Here is a 22,123-nt window from a genome sequence, read left to right as displayed (position 1 = left end):
GCATTTTAATTGCTTAATGTCTGAAAAATACATTTACTTTCTGGAGTGCAAGGCATATGACAAAATTTATTTTATTTTTATGCTTTTGATGCTGATGTTTGCTTCAATGACATCCCCATAACTGGCTCTTTCATATAACTTTGGAAGCCAAACAGCAAGAGTGCAAACCGGGAAAGCTCTTTAACCTAATTGGTTATATTTATATGTTTATATCATGAGTAATAATTTCTGTGGCTTGGCTGGAAGAAATTAAGAAGGTAATAAAAATGCCAGACTTAGTTGTAATGAATTTAGAAATAATCGCTCATAATTTAGAGTTCATCATCCCAAAGTGTTATTTCATTTGATAGGTTTTGGTCATTATAAAGAATGTGTTTCTTCTTGCATCTGAAACTACATAAAAAGGGACAGTACTTTATGACTGCTATATACTTGATGAGATATTAAAATTTTCCAGTGCAGCAGCAGATGAGTGGGGGAAGAGGGAGGGGAAATATTCATTTGAAGGTTGTACTTCTCTGGGATTTTGTGCTCTCTGCTCTAAGTAGGCATGATAGTCTTGAGGCTGGGACTTTCTTCTCCTTTTTCTTTTTTTCTTTTTTCTTTTTTTCTTTTTTCTTTTTTCTTTTTTCTTTTTTCTTTTTTCTTTTTTCTTTTTTCTTTTTTCTTTTTTCTTTTTTCTTTTTTCTTTTTTCTTTTTTCTTTTTTCTTTTTTCTTTTTTCTTTTTTCTTTTTTCTTTTTTTTTTTCTTTTTTTTTTCTTTTTTTTCTTTTTTTTCCTTTATGTACCTCTGTGTGCTTTTTACATAAATAACTTGGACAATCTTGTGAAAGATGCAGTTAATTGATTTTTGAACTCCAGTTCACACAGACCTCTATGTAACACCACCCAAGGAATGAGGTGGCCCATCTATCTTTTCGCACATCTGTCACATTTTTTTTGTTTCCAAATAGCTAATAGACCAGTTTCCTTTATTAAAACTGTTAACAATAATTCTCAGGAAAGTCCTTCTCACTTTGCTTACTACAAGAATAAAGCCTCCAGAGCTCAGATCTTCCCTTCTTTCCATCTCTTTTTCTTATTTCCTTTATCTCTCTCATCTTTTCTACCTTATTTCCTCTTCTTTTCTTTTTTTATCTCTTTCTCATTTCTCCTCCTCTTTTGCCTTTTCACCTTCTCTTTTTCCCATTTTTTTTTAATTGCTAATTCTGAACTGGCTATAGGTATGTTTCAGTAGCTACAGGTTTTAAACACTGTAGTCAGCAGAGCAAAAAAAACCTTCTGACCCAGCAGGAAACACGCTTTTCAGCTAATCATTTATTGTGAATGTCATTCAGGTATTTCCATTAATGCGTAACTGCCAAGTGTGCTGATTCTGCCACTGTTGCACAGGATAAGAATGTCAGGAAAGACTGTTAGGTTTCTTTCAGTTTAAAATCCTCAGGGCTTTGCTTTCTAAATATTTTGTACATTTAGAATGAAAGTATATATTTGAAGTTAATTGGATTTTCCATGCTAGAAAATAATGATTTACTCTTTATTATTCAGTTACTTTGCATCCATGATGTCTCTCAGTTAGTTTGATTTTTTTATTATTATTATTATCTTTCTGCTTGTTAATTATTCCCCATTAGCTCTCTATCACTGCCTCTTTATGAAGTCTGTGAATGGATATAAACTGTTGTTTTACAAAGATTTTATATAGATTTTGAATGAAAGTTGCAAAAATCCTTATGCTTAAACCAACTGAGGAATTTTAAGCATGGTTTATATTAGTTCTTCAAGGTAAGCCCTGGAGGCTCTCAGAAGAATATCACCTGTTATTAAACCATTTGGGCCAGTACACACATGGATACCTCTCCTGTTTCCTTGTGTTCAGTTCAAGGGTTAGTTATGATCTTAGGAAAGATTTATTTAAGTTCTGTCTTAGAGCCAAAGCTATCTTTGTCCAGTGTAAAAATACAATTGAGCCTGTAGAAAAGTATTCCTGTGCATCACATTAGGTGATGAAATGGCATCTGGCTCTCCCTTCATCAATCAAACAAAAAATCTCAACTAACAAATGGGCATACATAAGCCCAGTGTGTGTACTTTTTCTAGAAAGATAGTTGGAGAAGTTTTCATCATATAGAATTTAGCAACACTTTTCTAATATTAGCTACCTGACTGTAACAGCTTAAACCTGTTATTTATTTAGTTTTTCCTGAAACCAGTTACAAAGCAGAATTTCTTTCAGAATTTTCCCATGGTTTACTGAAGCTTAATTGCATAAATACTTTTCCCTTCATTGACAGCAGTTTTATTTTTATGATCTTCCTAAATCCTACCTCTATATCTTAAGTCTAGAATGATCTGAAATATTGGGAAGCAAAGCACATTATTTTCACCTACGGTTTTACATTGGCTTCTTCTTATCAGAACCCATTTTTAAACCACAAATATTTTCTTATCCTTATGTCATGTAAAGCATTGCTATCACCTTCTTATTCTCCATGAAGGTCACTTGATAATTCCTTCCTCATTTTTCTACAAGACAATGACACTGCAGTATTAAGGACACTTTTTGTGTAAGTCTGAAAGTTCTATACATTGTAGGCTAGGATTAAGTTACCTGGTTTCTGATGCCTTACCACATGTCTTCTCAGAGCATTTCCCCTAACATTTTGGAATTGGATTTTGCTCTGACTCATCACCATCTTTGTCTCCATCTGCACAAATGTTCTTGCTAAATGTAGGACTGTGTCCTCATTTGTCAATTTTCAACTGTTCTTTGTTGCCATCAAACATTTTGAGGCCATTTGGCACCACATTCCTTCTTAGAACTTTCTACAACTATGCCTGCAATCGTTGCTCAGGTTCATTGTAGATTCTGTGGGAAAAAAAAAAGCTCCCCTTTTCTACTGATGGATAGGCTTAAAGCTTGGTGTGTCCTGGATAACATTGCAAATACATGTTAGGAATATTAAATTTAAAAATCCAAATCAACGAAACAATAAGAAAAAAAATAAAAACAAATTTATTTCAAAGACTTTTATTGGAGTTTCTGTTCAGCTGTCATATTATTGCTCAAATTATACATTTTCAAATCAATGGGAGCAAGAACTTCTAGGGCATCTGGTACTACTGGTATGTAAACATGGAAAGCAGTCTTCTACAAGTTTGCTTTGGGTAGGAGGAAGATATGGAAGATTAGAAGAATAAGTACACACAAACAAATCACTTATAAAAACGTTATGAAAACTGGAGGTTAAGATTCCAGTTTTATGCAGTGCTGAAGTCTTAAATTTAATCTGAAAGGCTATGAGTTTCTGCAAATCTTATCCATTGGTTAGGCTGCAGCATTCACAAGGCACCACTATACTATTCACAATTTCTTCTTAACTATTGCTCTACCTACCACCATTATAACCCTAAAATATACTTTCTTCTTATTATCATGACTTATCTTTTCAGTGGCACCAAGTACTTTCAGCACCTTTAAGGATAAATATTTGATAGTAAAAACTACTGAAACTGTCGTAACTACGGGCATTGAATGTTTCAAAGCTGCTTTCATTTCATAGAATTATAGAATAATAGAATCATAAAATGGTTTGTGTTGAAAGGGGCCCTTAAGATCATGTAGTTCTGACCTCTGTGCTGTAGGCAGACACCTCTCTTTAGACCAGATTTCTCAAAACCTATCCAGCCTGATCTTGAATGCTTCTAGGTACAGGGCATCCACAGTCTCACTGGGCAACTGTCTCACTCCAATTTATAGGAGGGAGAGGAAGTTTTCTGATACATGTATACCCAGCATGAGATTAAGAAACAACAGTTCAAATGCTGGTCTGACCAGTTTATTGCAAATCTTAATCAGGAAGATAGTGAAGGGTAGAACGTCACTATTATGAATTAGGGTAATGCAGAAAGATAGAAGGGCAATAGAAAAGATAGGAGAGAAGCAAGGAGACTTTATAGGAAGCAAGAGGGAGATAGTCACCACCATGGATCCAGCGTGGTTCGTAATTTAGTCTTTGATCTTCAGTAGTGGTGGGTCATTTGTCATTGTTCCATTGAGGATGACTTTTCAGTGGTAGTACAAACTTATTTATAAGTCCAAGTGGTCAAGCCAGCTCTCTTTGGAGTGACAGCTCAAATCCAACGCGGTTGAGTCAGCTCTCCTTGGAGTGGCAGCTTCTGGCTCTGGGATCTCAGCAGAAACTTCTTTGTTCCCATCTTCCAGGCCTTGACAGCAAATAAGGGAGCAGGAATGCCCACTGCATCCTCTTTTTCACAGGATATGACGATATCATTCCCCAGTTTTCCCATACCAAGCTGGAGCTACTTGGTCACAGGCCAGATCTTCCGCCAGTAAACACTCCTGAGCACTCTCTTCCAGAGGCAAGCAGCTCTAGAGGAAGGGGCTTTCAAATGTCCACAAAGTAATGTTGATTGTCACTCAATACCAACCATCAGTTGCCTCCTCAACAAATCACTCAGAGTCTTATCACAAGAAAAAGCTCAGGAAGCAAGCTTTGAGACAAAAAAACAAAGAAGGATTCTGAAAGCAACCTGTTCCAGTGTCTCATCACCCTCACTGTAAAGAATTTCTTCCTAATATCTAGTCTAAATCTACTCTCTTCCAGATAAAACTACTTCTCCTCGTCCTGTCACTACACGTCCTTAAAAAAGTCCCTTCCCAGCTTTTCTGCAGGTCCCTTTAACGTACTGGAAGGCTGTTTTCAGTGGATTTCTCTTCTCCAGGCTGAACAACACCAACTGTCTCAGCCTGTCCTCACTTGGAAGTGCTCCAACCCTCTGATCATCTTCATGGTCCTTCTCTGGACCTGTTCTAGCAGCTCAATGTCCTTCTTGTATTGGGGGCTCCAGAACTGGACGCAGTTCACATATAAGAGGCATATATTGTGAGTAGTTATAAGTTAATTAAATATTGGTTATTACAGCTCTTTTTGACCTCTTTAAATCAAAAAGTCTCTTTTTGATTTAAAAAATAAACACATAAACTTTGTTATTTTATTGTTTAAAATTACAGAGGTGAAAAATGTGCAGTTACACTTATTTGGACATGTCTCATTAGAATCATGCAATCATTAGAATCACATAATTATTAATGCTGGATAATACCTCTATGATCATCTATTGTAAATATTCTCCTATCACCAATACTTCCCATTAAGGCATGTCCTTAAGTACCACATCTTCACCTTTCTTGAACACCTCCAGGCATGGTAACTCCACCATCTCCCTGGGCAGCCTGTTCCAGTGCCTGTCTACTCTTCCAGGGAAGAATTTTTTACTCGTATCCAACCTGAACCTCCCCTAACATAACTTGAGGCCATTATTCAACTCCAATGGATATTAAACAAGCTAGATACCATTGGTAAGCATTGGAACAACTGTTTTAAATATCTAATGTTTCTAGTTATAACAATCATCCTGAACAGTAGAAATTTTAAGATTAATGGTTGTGAGATGTTTATTATCAATATATTACATACATAATATTAACAACCATAACATATTTTAATTTAAACTTAATTTATTTTCAATACTTCATTGGAGCTTGAAATCAAAAGTTGTTTGCTTGTTGTTGTTTTTTTTTTAATTTGATTTTTATTTCTGTAATGATTGATCAATAGTAAGCTATTATGTAGCAAGCAGTAACATTTAGTTTTTAGTGCCATTTGCTGGTCTTAGGAGTCAAAGAATGAACTGGTATATTTCCTACCATTTCGTCATCTGATGTACAGGAGAAACTATTTTTTTAGCTATATTTTTTTGTTTTAGTAGAGTGTCTACTGTACTGTTGTAATGAAAGATGATGGAAAACATCTTGTTTCCTTAAGTAACACTTGAAGTAATGTTGCACATCCTTAACTGTGTTTTACATTTATACCACTTATTTCTCTGTCTGAAACCACTTGCTTTCATTACATTCTGAAAGTAGTAAAAAGTAGGAAGATATATTTTTCCATGGGAAAAAAAAAAAAAAAAAAAAGAAGAAATCAAGGAGAGAAATACAGAATATCAACATGTTTATAATTTCACCAAGGAAAATGTAAGAACTTAGATCTACAGATTCTAGTTGAGTTAGATTACATTTCCTCTCATTATCAAAATCAAAAACAAAAAAGATCAAAATAAGAGAGTAGAAGCTTATCTAAATTCAGTTTTCCTAATCAAGAAACAGCTGTATAAGAACATATCTATATTTGCTTATATCACATGACTGATCTTTAAGTGAAAGCTGAGTTGACTAATTTGCTATGAAATCTGAAGAAAATTAGTGTTACATTTTACTAGTCATTTCTACCATCATGAGGATGGGAAGCACAGGAAGACAATGAGGAGAGCACATAAAGACAAATGTTTCCTTTAAACCATGTAAAAAACAGGCTGAACATTACTCAAGAATTGAGGCGTTTGAAACAACGAATGTCCAATGGCGTAATATTTCAATACCTGTTTCAAGTCCACCGAAATAAAAAAGAGCAAAAGAAAAAAAAAAAAAAGGTAGGAGAGGTCTGATGGAAAGAATGATTTTCAGAATCTGGAAAGGGTTCAGGGTGTTTTTTATCCTTCCCTGTGGAAGCTGTTTTTATCCTTTACATATGGAACAGTTACTTGTAGTGAGTAGGTGCAAGGCATGAAGAAAATAGTACAAGGTACTTTTCCTTTTCAAAAAGCATATTGGATGTGTTAAGGAAAAGCCCCCAGGTCAGAACAGGAGTTGAAATATTCTTGTATCCTGAAGGATTAAGGATCATACTGGTAGGTTGCATCTGCATGCGAGTGGGCAGTTTGTCCAGTCGTCTTCCCCAGGCTGGGTCAGCTGAGTTCAATGGGTTTTGTTCACTTTCACAAAAGGAATACAAAAAGAAACAGGATAAACAATCCTTCCTTCCTCAAGGCCCAAGATATTATTCTTGAATTAGCCCGTGCCTCAAATCTCTGGCTATGAAGAGATCTGTTGCATACCACCAGGGACAAGAATGGGAGCACACTCCTTGCTACCCTCTGTGAGAATCCTTCTTTGTTTTTTTTTGGCTCAAAGCTTGCTTCCTGAGCTTTTTCTTGTGATAAGACTCTGAGTGATTTGTTAAGGAGGCAACTGATGGGTGCTAACCGTGAGACAATCGATATCACTTTGAGAACATTTGAAAGCCCCTTCCTCCAGAGCTGCTTGCCTCTGGAAGAGAGTGCTCAGGAGTGTTTACTGGTGGAAGACCTAGCCTGTGACCAAATAACTCCTGTTTGCTATGGGAGACTGGGGGACAATGCCATTGTATCCTGCGAAGGCAAGATACAAGTTGGAGCCTCCCTGCTCCCTCTTATCTGCTGGCAAGGCCAGGAAGGTAGGAACAAAGGAATTTCCTGCTGAGGTCCAAGAGCCAGAAGCTGCCACTCCAAGGAGAGCTGACTCACCCACTTTGGATTTGAGCTGTCACTCCAAAGACAGCTGACTCAACCACTTTGAAAACATTGAAAAGGGGCCATCATCAACATGGTCGTCGTCCTTGTCGTCGTCGTGGTTCTCGTCGTCATCAACAGAACAGTGCCTGACAACCCACCACTACTGAAGATCAAAGACTGAACTACGAACCACACTGGATCCATGGTGACTATCTCCCTCTTGTTTCCTAGAAAGACTCCTTGCTTCTTCTTTTCTATCTTTCCTATCGCCCTCCTTCCCTTCCCCAGTACCCTAATTCATAATAGTGTCCGTCCTCCCCTTCCCCCTTTCCCTGATTAAGATCTGTAATAAACTGGTCGGACCAACATTTGAACCGTTGTTTCTTAATCTCATGCCAGTTATAGATAGTAAAAGAATCTCCTCTTCCTCCTATAAATTGGAGCGAGACACCCTCTTCTGTTCCATTTCATGCAGTTGGTAGCATGGCTGGCTTTTCTTTCCATTGTGCTGTTGCTGACATTTTTCAAAAAGGCTGGAAGCCTGGTTAAAAAATGTTACTGCAAGTTGCTCTCCCACAGCTGCTTTCAAATCCCATGGCTGGCTGGCAGCCTGCAAAGAGTTACACTTCTCTTTGTGATGTCTGGAAAAAATTGGTGGGTTCAAAGAGAAGAGCTGCCTTTGTCTAGTCACGCTGATAAAGGCACAGATGCTAATATGTGTCCCTATGCTATCCCTCTGTGTAGGAACTTGTCACAGCTCATTGCTCCACTAGAGCAAATGGCACAAGAACATAATACATGGATATGTATTTATGTAGAAAAAGCAGGCATACTGCTGAGCTGTGGTCAGCTACTGAACTTACCAGTATCACCTTGTACCTTAACCTGTACACCAACAAAGCCAAATAAGTACGTGTGATGCTGTAATGGACGGGGCAGATGGGGCTGAGCAAGAACCTGCTCAGACTGAGGGAAAAGAAAGACATTACAGACAATGGAAGCAGGGATATGTGGCCAGGGAAGAATACAAAGATGCCATCCAGGTACACAGAGATGAGATCAGAAAAGCCAAGAAAGCCAACGTGCAAAGATGGAACTCAATTTGGTGAGAGATGTGAAAGGTAAAAAGGGATTCTACAGATACACTGATCAGAAGAGACAGGCAAAGGAGAATGACATGCTAAAACTGCACCATGAATACTAATGATTAACATACTTTCCATACAGAATACATTTAAGAATAAAAATCCAATTATTATTCCCTTACTACTGAGCAGTGGTGTTTATATGGACTGTCCTCTATTCTGTCTTTCATTAATAACTGAATCTGACTCCCATCTTAAGGTGCGTACAGTGAGAGCAGGGTTGAACTCTTCTCATTGGTGACAGGTGACAGGATGAGGGGAAATGGCCTTACGTTGAGCCACGGTAAGTTTAGGCTGGATATCAGGAAAAACTTATTTACAGAAGGGGTTATTAAGCACTGGAATAACAATAGGAGGTAGTTGAGTCACCATCCCTGGATGTGTTTAAAAACCATTTGGATGTGGTGCTCAGAGACATGATTTAGCAGAGGGTTGTTAGTATGTTTAGGTTGTGGTTGGAATCAATGATTTTAAAGTCGTTTCCAACCTGAGTGACTCTATGATTCTGTGACCTTGGTTAGTTCTCTACCATTCTTCTTTCATCCAACGAGGTCATGTACAAGACTATAATACTTATATGTAATTCATATTGTATGCATCTCTAAGTATAACTTAGAAATTTTGCTTTTTTCTGTTTGTGCAGCCTATCATCATCTTCATCTTCTTCTCCAGCTAAAATTCTAGAAAGCAGTTGCACAAACTAACAAAATAAATGCTTCCTCTTCAGAAATATTGGAAAGAAATAGAAAAAAAATCACTTGGGAGGGACCTTCGAAGTCATCAGGTCCAACTACTTGATCATTTCAGTTAATCAAACGGTAAAACATAATGTGTCCTTCCAGTATCTGAAGGGGGCCTACAGGAAATCTGGAGAGGGACTTTTTCAAGGGCATGTAGACATAGGATGAGGAGTACTGTCTATAAACAAGAGGAGGGTACATTTAGACTAATCATAAGGAAAAAATGCTTCACTGTGGAGGTGGTGAGACACTGGAACATGTTGCCCAGAGAAGTTATAGATGCCTCCTGCCTGGAAGCATTCAAGACCAGGCTGGATGGGGCTTTGAGCAGTCTGGTCTAGTGGGAGGTGTCCTTGTCCGTGGCAGGGGGATTGGAACAAGGTGATCTCTAACGCCCCTTCCAACCCAAACCATTATGTGATTCATCCACGAAATTGTAGAATAGCAAATTACTAAGGCAGAACTTTTCCTTGATTAATCCATGTTGGCTGTGCCTAGTAGTTGCTTTGTTTTTTAAGAGCCTTTCAATATCTCCCAAGCTAATCTTCTCCATAGGTTTTCCAGGGACAGAGTTTGAACTAACAGATCTGGAGTGTCCTGGAATTTCTCTCATGCTCTTTTTGTAGATTTGCACACTGGTTTCAAGTCAGCAGTGACCTCCGTATACTCCCATGAATTTTGATAATCTGTAGCAGTATAGGACTTAATCCAACAAGGTGCTGAACGTCCGGAGAGAGAATCAATAAAACACAGCAAATTCTACAACTGTGAGGGCAAAAACAGCATGATTTCAAGCAAAATACCAATAATACTGTAAGTCGAATGAATCAGAGTATTACACTCTGGTTGAATACGTCAGCCTCTTCAAAGACTGAAGTGATAGTGTTAATACAGAATTGGAAAACACATGTAGGCTGACTGTGAGACCTTTCTGGAGTTTTTGTTTGCTCACTGAGAGATGAAATATTTATCATTTCTTAGGATTAGGTTCTGGAAGGAGAAATAGCTGTTAGCTGTTAAAAGTAGGATATTAACAGTACTTGCACTGGGATAAGAAAATGAGACATATGACAGAAAACTTAGGTAAAACTGAAGACCAAAGAAGAAAGAACTCCTTAGACACTGTTACGGATAAATTGCAATTAAATACATACATGTTTTCCCAAATCATATCAAAGGATTCTTTGTATGTTTTTGAGGGAAAATAATAATATATACTTTTATATTTATATTTTTTATAATGCCAAGATTAAGAACGTGTTAAAAGATTCCCTTTTCTGGAAAATATGGTAACTTTGTGAGAATTTAAAAATAGACTGCTTATTGCAATTATACTTACCCTGGTAGCAAAGCTTTTAAATTACAACACTCCAGGAGACATAGTTTAGCATGGAAAATAGGTACTTAAGGAAGTGTAGAGATCATGCAAAGATGTGAAAATATATGTATCAGAGAAAATGCAGCAATTTCTAGTGTCAAATTTATAAAATATTCATACCTTAAATTCAAAAATGCAGAATAGTGCAAAATTTCTTATTGTCACTTGGAATCAAATTTGAATATTGATGACCTAGAATTACATCGCTAGCAAAACTTTATTTGTCTCTGGTACTATTTTTGTTCTAGTTTCTATTTGTAATTGGTATAATATTTGAGATAGGTAATTTTTGCAGTGTAATTTGCAGTCACATTTTTGCATAAAATATGTAGGTCATGCCAAAAGTAATGTCCTCTTATTTATGGATGCTAAAACAAATACAAAGAGCTCAGTGACACTATTTGATAGAGCAAATTCTCAGTTACAACATAGTCAACATCATTAGCTGTGTATTTCAGCCAGTGATGAACAGCCTGCATATTGCTCTTGTGAAAATTGCCATCAGCAGAGAAGGCTCACTGTTGCAGTTGCTACTGGTGAAAAATACCACCCCTCCACCCCCCGACTGTGCTCACATCACTTCAGTATCCACAAATGTTCAACAAGCATTGAAGAATGTCAATGGGTACAATTTTTTCCACCTGGAGGAACTCAGTGACACACCTTTGCTTCACACAGACGTCCATGTCAGGCACCATCCTGTCAGACTGCCCCTCTGCTGGCATCTGACACACAGCAACAAAGTGTAAAAGAATTTCGGGTGCCATACCAACAACCTCCACCTCTAAGGTCATGGGACAGCAGAATAAAGTAGAAGGATTGCTTTCAGAGCAGCCTTCTTGTTTGGAAGTTAGTCTTTCTTTCCATCCTGTTTAAACACATTAGGTTTGAGTGCATCTTTCTGGTATATATAGAATAATGTGACTAAGTATAACATATTCTGAATATGTTCCTTGGAGAATTCAGCTTTAACTAGCTAACATCTTTTGATACAACCTGCTTTTCACTTACTAGGCAAATACTACTTCACTGAATTATTATTATTTCTGAAGTCAGCAGCAAACCTTTTCTGTGACGCTGAAGTCATTATTAAGAACTTGTAAGGAGCTCGAGGGTCCTAGCTAATACATATTAACCTTGTGAACAATGCATGAATAAAATAATAAAATTTTAGTGAAAAACCTATAAGTGATAAACATTGTTTATTGCTTTCAAATGCACTTATTCCTTTTTGTCTTTATGGTCCTTGCTATGTTCTTTTTATAAATCAGTTGATTTCCTAAAATTTATAAATGTATTTATTCATTTATCTTTAAATAGAGAGATGCATTACCAAGTCACTTTGGGCCTGTGAGACCTTGCCTCTGTGACAGACTTAGGCATCCTGAAACTATCTCTTCCTTCTTCCTAGTCAAAAACTTGACAGCTATCATAGAATCACAGAATTGTAGAATAATAGAATTGAGATGGAAGGGAGCCTTAAGGGTCACTTTATTCAACACCCCTGCAATAAACAGGGACAACTACATCTAGATCAGGTTACTCAGAGCTCCATCCAGCCTGATTTTCACAGAATCACACTATCACCAAGGTTGAGAAAGACTTTCAAGATTATCCAGTTCAACCTTCTACCTGTCACCAATAGTACTCACTAAACCATGTTCCTCAACACAGAATCCAAACATTCCTGATTTTGAATGTCTCTAAGGATGGGACATCTCTGGGTAACCTGTCCCAGCACCTCACCATCTTTATCACAAAAAACTTTTTCCTTATGTCCAATCTAAATTTCCCCTCTTTGTGTTTCAAATTATTTTCCCTTGTCCTATCAGGACAGACCCTGCTAAAGAGTCTGTACTCTTCTTTCTTATAGCCCCAGTTTAGATAATGAAAGGTTGTTATCTGGTTACTTGGACCCTTCCCCTCTCCAGGCTGAACAAGCCCAGCTCTCTCAGCCTGTCCTCACAGGAGAGGTATTCCATTCTTGGAATTATTTTCGTGGCTCTTCTCGGGAAATTCACCACAGTTCTTGTGTGCTGAGGAATCCACATCTGGACATAGTACTTCAGGTATCACTAGTGGATGGAGGGGCAGGGATTATTCTGACTGCCATAACTTTTCAAATATCATCAAGAGCAGATTTCTTTGTCATTTTTCTTCTCACCATATTACAAGAAACTGAAGAACTGTCTTGTTTGTGGTCTTTCTTTCTTTCTTTCTTTCTTTCTTTCTTTCTTTCTTTCTTTCTTTCTTTCTTTCTTTCTTTCTTTCTTTCTTTCTTTCTTTCTTTCTTTCTTTCTTTCTTTCTTTCTTTCTTTCTTTCTTTCTTTCTTTCTTTCTTTCTTTCTTTCTTTCTTTCTTTCTTTCTTTCTTTCTTTCTTTCTTTCTTTCTTTCTTTCTTTCTTTCTTTCTTTCTTTCTTCCTTTCTGTGTGCTGAATCATCTAATGCTTTATGCTAGAGGTTAATGACATGATAAAAGTCACACAAAATATCTCAAGACACAACACGGAAGAGTTCAGTGCTCTTTAAGTCACCTTGTCCTCCTTCCGTCTCTATAGACCTAGATTTAAGTGCAAGACAACTTGTCTCCTCACTCCTTGGCCCATTATTATTAGATCTCCTCTTGTGATTTCTTATGAAAACTATTTATTTAAGTTTGTTCTTATTGGCCATTGGATACCTCGAGGGACATTTCTCTTCAGGGTAGCTTTGGGATTTAAGTGGGTGCTTTCATTGCTCAGTACTATGACTAAGCCTTACCCCACATTCACCAGTGTTAAACTAGCAGGAAATTCGTAGTTCATAGGTTAACTTGGTCTCACCTCTGCATTTTTAGAGTGATTCATTAGACTGTGAATAGATGCAGTGCTTTCAGTTTCTAGGAGAAAATAAGGATTGCAAGAGGGACTGCCTTCAGAATTTGCAGTCAGTGCTAGGTGAAATAGTGCTTAATTTTGTAACTCTTGTACAGCTAATTTGAGGATATTTTCCCATGCTTGTGAAGTGTCTGAAGGCTCAGAAGTGGAACAGGGAAAGGTGAAACAGGGAGAACCCTCTCTCTGAGGCATTCCAAGGCCCCCCAAGACATAATCTCCTCCTGGCCTAACAGTGCAAGCATATCCTGTAGGAAATGCTATGGTAGCCTCCGGAGGGTCAACATTTTTTTCTGAAAATGATATTAAAAAAGCATGCTCTGGGAACTTTTCTCCTTCTGTTGCATAAAAATAACATTAGTGATTCCTTGCTGGTGTAAATTATGTTTCCTCAGATACAAAATGCAGCACTTTCTTCAGGTGAAGTGCAGCAAATTAAATAGGAGAGAAGAACAAATGCTGGAGTGTGTTAAAAAGTCATGTACATGTACAGCCATAACAAATCCAGCGTGATGGATGTGGAGTTTGAGCCAGGTCCTGTGCTCCCTGTGTCAATAACATCAGGCATCACTCAAAGAGGAGGAGTGGCCATAGCACAGCTGCATGTACTTGGCTCTGTTTCCGTGGTGTGCTTTGTTGCCCCAGATCAAAGTGCAGATGCATCCCAAGAGCCAGTTTTGCCTGTCACCTTCCTGAGTCAAGCACAGTTCAGTTCTGGCCCACAGTATCTTTTCCAGGCATATATACCGATAGACTTAGATACTCATGAAAACAAAACAAAACAAAACAAAACAAAAAAAGGAAATTGAATGAAGCTGTATGTGCTTGTTGAAGGGTGGAATCTGCCCCCACGAGTACCTCAGAGAAGAGTCTGTATGTTTAGCATTGCTTTAGCACAGGAAAATTATCAGTCAGTGCTCTGGCAGGCTTACCTCAAAATTTCCCTGCTTTGTGGGTTTATGTCCAACCATAATGTTATCTGAACACATTTAATTAACTACTGTAGCTGTTTGAAGTCTCTGACATTATTATTTTTATATTGCTACAGCCTCATATCACTGCTTGGTGGTCATTATAGCATTTTCCAGGATCAGTGCAATTCATTTTAGACTCAAAGTTAATCTCATGGAAAATCCAATCAGTAAATTGATTAGGTATTAAATTACATTCTTTGTTAACGTTCTCTACTCCTTCCCTTACAGTAAAAAGAATCCATTACCTTATTTTTTTTCCTTCCTTCCCATCTCTCCTTTTCCTCTCCATCATTTCTATTAATGTCACTGTGTCACCAGACTCACTGGTAATGTTGATGTGACCTATGGATTACACAATACAACTTTCTCCTTAAACAAAAAGCAAACAAAAGTAGTAATTCAAAGGTAAAGTCACAAATTAAAAACACATAAAAATGCGTGTGATCATAAGAAATTTTAGACGTGTTCTTTTGACAGTTTTGCACTGATGGCTATGCAAAATGGTTTTCTGAAGTTAACATCTGTGGGAAATATTGCTGACATTAAAATTTACTGTAGCAGTAAGCCCTCTGAGTTGATTGCCACTGTACTCTGTAACATATTTTACCACAGTCTGTTCCTAGCAGTTAACTTTGGATAACAAGAGATTTTTTATGAGTTTTTATTTATTTTTTAATGAAAACTCATTTTGACAAGACAGTCAGCTGCACTGAATCCAGCATCAGTGGGAGATGCTCTCCTGTCAGGGCCAAATGTAATCCATTTTGGAAGTCACATTAAAGAGACCAGGATAACATCAGGTTATTTCAGCTTGCATTTGCCATACAAACCATAGAAGTATGGCTCTGACTGTGGTGAGGCAGGAGACTAGCTGTGATTCCTGTGATTACTAATATCTTTGCAAACTGTGTTCATCAATAGGAAGTCTGCCAACACATTCGATATGGCCAGCATTGCATCCTTGCTATTTTACTAACCTTCTGGACAATTTGATGATAGATTGCTTTCCCTGTATACACATTATGCCCGCCCTTTTAGTCTTTGAACTCTTTGGACCAGGTCTACAGTAAGTACGTTTTTGTAAACAACAAACAATATTTGGCCAAACGTGGCAAAATAGTGAGATATGAGCATATCAGTTAGCTATCACTGTTTCAGCACAAAATTCAACCACTATTTTTAAATGTAATTTGATATGCCGACTCATAGTTATAATACAGAACTAGCAACAGGACCTTCCCTTTGCTACCAAAGCTAAGTCTCACTTCAGCTGCTCTGCAGATTTCAGGATTCCTGTGCTTCCATTACATAACTCTCATCTTTGTTTCTCCACCCCATGAATGTGATGCAGCCTTTCCGTACTCGCCTCAATGGACCTCCTATTTTTATGTCTCTCTGAAATCTCAAAATCAATATGGCTGAAACTCAGATTCTAATGTTTTCCTCTGTAAACCCCCTTCTGCTATGCAGTCTTGCAACCTAGGAATCACATCTGAGCCTGTCCTCTCTTTTTGTGCTAAATCACAGCAATGGTCTTCTGCTACAGTTTTTCCCTGTGCTGTGCTGCAGGTGCCTATATCTCCACAGGGCAAGTTTGCTTGGTTTGACCTGAGAACCACAATCATCTATTTGTGCTCTCCATACCTTTTGCTATTTTCAGCAGACAGGCTCCTTGCTTAAAAACAGTCTGTCTTATATGAAAAAAAAAAAAAAAGGAATTTCTTTTCTTGTCTCAGTTAGATATGATTTCTGCTGAATCTAAGTTCAAATTTTTGGCCATGCTGTTAGGTGCCGCAGCACTTAGCCCTTGTACTACTTTTTCTTCTGCAATAATCCTCTCTCTAATCACATGGACATTCAGCTCATCCCCTCATAACATTCTCCCTTTGCTTTTTTTCCCTCTTTTTAAAAATTTCCCTGAATTGTGTCCCCAAACCAATTTGCCAAGGCACCACTTTCATTTCATTCAAATTCATCCTGATAAGTCTCATTCTATTGCCTGCCCTAAGACTACAAAAAGCCTAACAGTCAAATTAAGCTTTGCCATTTTTTTCTGTCTTGCCACAGAATATTATGCATTGCTATGTCATATTTTTTGTCTGTACTTTTTTCCCCTTCTTTTGTTGTGTCTAGACTTTAAGCTTACTGAAGCTAAAATCTATATATTCATATAGTGAGACACTTGGCAAATCTGTGGGCAGTGTGCAAATGTCAAATAATAATTATTATTCTAATGATGGATTTAGTAATACTCAAAGAGGCATTAAATGCTGTCTCCCTCTGCTTTCTGAGAACATGTCTGCCCAGGAGGCTCTCAGGAAAATACAGGACTGGGATCTGTAAAAGAGAAACTAAAAATACTTACAAGTAAATTCTCTAATTGAAATGAAAGGGATAAGTCCCTAACGGAATGTTGTTTAGTACTCTGAATGTCTGCTAGATCAGGACCTTAGTTTGCAACGTGATAAGCCAAATCTTTCCTGCCAGAGCCCTTTCCAGAACACCTGACACAGCACAAAACCCATTTACTGTCAGTCATTAAGCAGAGCTGTCAAAACTAGTGAGAAGGAGGAAAAAAAAATCAATCTAGCACCAGTCACTGGATTCTAACAATAATCTCCTACATGTCACTGATTACTTTCTCAGAGACGCAAGAGATTACTGATTACTTTTAAATTACTAAAGCATAGATCTGTGAAAATGGGGCCATATTTCTTCACAGAGATTTGGTTCAGTGCATTTCCACATTTAAAACTAAAAAGAAAACTAATCCAGTATCTAATTAATTCCTACAAAGAGAACAAATTGGCAATTCAGGCCTTAATTATTTATTTAATGATTCTTTACCCAATAGCAAAAATTGTTTCTGTAGCTCTAGCTAGAAATTAACTTGGAGAAAAGGAAAAAGTTAGTAGCATATAGATTAGACACAGCCTGGCTGCCATGATAATACTACTAGTTGTTTGTTTATTTGATCTTTGTTAAGTTGACAAAATTTATACCCTCAAAATGTGATAAATAATTTTTTCACAAACTGGATAGAATAATGTAACAGTAAAAACAATAGTTCACCTTATTATCCCACACAACAGGCAAAGAGATTTCACCACCATTCATGCAATTCTCCTGGATTTAACTCAAGTACCAAGATTAATGTTGCATAACTCAACATTTCTAATTTATTTGGGGCTGTTAATTGGAAACAGTTGGTTTGAATTTCATGCTCTAATATGAAACTTTGTTTTAAGACTATTACTTTACAAAATAAAGAAATAAACAAACCAAACAGAATAATAAACAGAATTTTCAGATTTAAAAAGAGGTTAACATGCTATATTTTTTTGTTCTGCTACATACAGAGAAAACACTGCGTATTTTTTTGGAATACTGTATGTGGGTTTCGAATCTTCGGATGCCAATTCCAGCAGAAAAGTCAAAGATTTCTCAAATAATGTATCTCAGAGTTGTGCATGTTACTGTGTTAGAATGATTCTCAGCTGTGTATTGCAGAGGAAGCCCAAAAAGTTCTAGGCAAAGGACATCTCTACAGAATGTTGAATTTATCTGCAATTCCAGAAAACCTTCCTTGTACAAAATGATCCTTCTTTTCATTCAGTCACATGCTTGTAGTACAAATCCCAACATAATAAGTTAACGTATAGCATAGCCTGTTACTGATTTGGGATCCAAATCTCTACCTTCTCTGCCTTTCTGGGATGAATTTTAGGATACCACAATCAAAACAGATTTATAGCTCTGTCACGATTCCCCAGGTTCAGGCATTTATCCAAACCTTCCCTCCTCTATCTGTCCTGAATACTTGAAAAGATTTTAAAACTCTATTGAGTAAGTTTTGGCTCTTTCCTGATATGCTGTCATACTCAGAAATGTGTATCAAGTGAATTGATAGCAATAGGGGAAAGGATTTTTAAATCCCATCTGCCTTCACCCCCCCTTTTTTATTGCAATGTAAAGTTTCTTTTGCTTACTAAACTTTGGGATAAGTGAGGCCTTTGATTTTATTAATTTATTTATTTATTAATAATTAATAATTATCTCCAATTTACTATTACATGACTCTGTATCTAATGTCGTGGGGTTAGCTGTTATCCATGCATCTGCCAAGATATTTTCACCAACCTTGTGTCAGATTCAAAATTTGTGATTAATAAAGTGAAGTAAGTGAGAGGGAAATGCAAATTATTAGAACTGGTGGATATGATATATGAATATCATTAGCTTTTCCTTAAAGAATATTTATATGATTATACGAATGCAAAAAGGCAAAGCAATATTTTAGTCTTTCTCTAGTCACTGAAAGACTCTGAAGCAGATGGACTGTGTGACTGATGATTCAATAATTGCACTCATTAAAAATGTTCACGCTTTTAATTTCCCCCCCCTAACATTCTGTGAAGAGCTGAGGAATGAAATGGTTTTGTCATTGTCAGCAGATAGATAATTGAGTTTGCTTTGATTTCCTGGGGTGCCCCTTCCCCACCTCCATGCTGTGGATTGACATCTCCAGAAGCGTAGCAGAACATTTGAATCAGACCCAACTGTCTTAAAGGAGAAAATCACCATGGAAAGTCTTCTATTTCCTTCTCAGTGTTCACTTGTGTGCACTCAGCGAGCAATCTACCTCAGCAGAAGACAGCATGCATTTGCTTTTCTGCCAGATTACCTCCTGCCATGATGCAGTTACCTATCTGAAAGACTCAGGGAAAAGATAGTTCTGCCTTGAACATGTGTACAGAAAGTTTCTCCTGCTTATTTATTTATTTATTTTGCCAGCTAGAATCATCCTAAAGGTGATGCAGGGGAGAGGGTCTCCAGCTGTGTAAATGTTTGATGCCTATTATTACAAGAACAAAAAATCAAAGTAATCTCACATAGACTGGAAGGAAAAAAAAAAAAAAACTAGAAATAAGAACAGTGAAAAAAAGTTGTCCTGATTTCTCTGAAGACAAGAATAAAACTCTCCCAGCTCTGTCAAATAGAAGCTTTGTTTTGTTTCTATCATTAGGATGTCAGAAGTTTTGAGTTTGCTTTTAAATTTAGACAGTATAACAGCAACAGCATTTTCCAAATGAGGCATTACGTTCACTCATTCTACCTACCGTATCGTATGGGCACTCATTTTCCAGATGCTAGTCTTGAAATAAATATCGTAGAAGTTGTGTAATCCATGATTTTCTTGCAGTTTCCAACTGCCTTTCACATTATCCATTATCCGTATTTTGCAAAGCTGAGATTAGAGCATCATGGTTGTTCAGCGTATTTCAAAGAACCCTTGCCAACACTGGCTAAGATCTTTGAGCTAAAATTTTGCTGCTCCCATGTTTGTGTTTCACTCTTCTATATGTGTGAGCAAAAGAAAAATGTATTTTGCACAGAAAATTCTCTCTTTGACTTACTGACTACACTTCCTTATATGCCAATAAGGCAATTCTCATCTACTTTAATAGCACTTAGGAGTCCTGGACACCTCTACAGTCTTACATCTGTGCAAACCCTCTATTAAATTTCCACAAACAGAAGAATGTAATACATAGATATTAACACAAAATACATGGAGTTAAAAAGTTTGTGGGTATTCCTACCATTCTTTGCCTCAAGCACATTGCACCGTTTATTCTTTGTGTCAGTCAAGTATGAAGATTTTTACACAAACTGGCAAGTGTGATTCTCTGCTTCATACATGGTTTCAGCAGTTGGAAAGGTTGCCTCTACAGGTAAAGAAGGCTCTCTTTTCCTTGTTCATGAGCCAGCTTTTGTTGTTTGTGAACTGTTCTCCTTGACCTGATGCTCAGGAAAAGTCTGCTTCTTCAGATTAATCTGTCCCTCTATATCTAAATTCTAGTTGTTTCTTTCTCCTCAATAATACAGTAGCTCCTTTATCATCTAATATGGATGTAAATATTCCATAACAGAGCCAGAGCAGTTCAGTGTTGCCCCTTTTTAAACAAAGTAGTGGGTCTGTATTTAATTTTGGATATGTGTCTCAGCCCAGACTATATGCCAAATGCAACTCCTGTATGTACTGACTGGCTCGTCCAAAGGGAACGTTACATCCTTGTCATGTGGAAATGTTGCTGTGGACTGCACAAGTCTATCCTATAGCATCATTATGTAACTAAAATCAACCAGACAATCTATTGTATAGGTAGCCAGTGCCATGGCTGCTCTTGACGAGCATGGCCATCATTACTAAACTAATGGACTCTTACATATGCAGAGCTTCTGGTTTGGTGAAATAGTCACATTTGTATTCATTCCTTGGCCCAGACTGCGGGTGACCTCAAACTTTTCAGGTGGTGCTCCCTGTTTGCTTTCTTTTACTGTGTCTTATTTTTTCATAGCTGACATCAGGATACTGCTCTACTCAGAGTATACTCTGAAGCACACATTGCTGGGGATGCAACAACTGCAGGGACATGAAAGAAAGGAGCAGGTAGGTAAGACAGAACTATGTCCTTTTTCAGGTAAAGGGAAAATGCTAATGCTGCATGAGACAAAAAGACGAATGTCAATGCAGTTGCAAGGTAACAAGTATTTAAAGGCACTGTTTCTTCATGAGTTCAAGCACTAGAGTAACTTTCTTCTCAAACAGTTGGTGACTCATTGCTCATAATTGATATTTATTTATCACTGAAATTATTTTTGTGCATCAGTGCCTCACATGAAAAGGAACAAATATATTTTATAGCCAGATGTGTCTATTCTGTTGCATAAATTGGGTAGAGAAAACAAAGAAACAAAAAAAACCAACCAACTAGCTCCAGATTCACTGTGTGCCACATTCATGCCCACTGCATCTTACAGCATCCATCTGGGTATCATAGATACCTTTCATGGGAGTCCCAGGTGTCAGTTTTAACAGTTCAGGTGTAACATGGAAATAGATGCATGTTTATCCTTCCAGAATTCAGAAACTACTGTTTTTCTGGGGCAAAGGGTTGGGGGGTGAACATCTTCCATCATCACGCTCTGCAATGCAGCTTACTTGCTCAACCTCCAAACGTTACTGGCCAAGCATTATGTTCACATTTCCTTTTATGGGGTTCAGCTTCACAAATCCGTATCTTCGACAGAAAACCCTCTGAGGACAGCTTTCAGAATTTAGTGAACCTGAAAGAAATTTCATGAAAACATTCTTTGTTCTCCTCATGAGTCTTTCCCCTCCTGACATTACTCTATTTCTCTTTTCACGAGCAGACTTCATTTTTCACCCTTATTTATTATGGTATATTATGCAGCACTATTAAAACCATGCTTTAATATAGCCTGCCTCTTAAAAAAATCCCTGAAACCAATAGAGATTTTCTAACTTGAACAGCCACTGAAAGCAGACTATTTTCTTCATGGCTTGTCAGTATTTTACATAGCTACTGAAAAAAAATGTCTTGCCTGGTTGGAAAATTTCTGCTGTAACTGATAGCAAATATGGAAAGTCTAATTTGCATATAGATGCCAAAGCTTGCAACAATATACACCCTTGGGAGAGGTCTTGTTTAACTGTGTACATGGTCTGGCACTATGCTGCCCAGCACCTAATAAAAGCTAAATTGAAACTTTCTTAAAACTCTGGGGCTG

Source organism: Tetrao urogallus, assembly GCF_951394365.1.
Source record: "Tetrao urogallus genome assembly, chromosome: Z".
NCBI lineage: Eukaryota > Metazoa > Chordata > Aves > Galliformes > Phasianidae > Tetrao > Tetrao urogallus.
Note: the sequence above shows the minus strand (reverse complement) of the source record.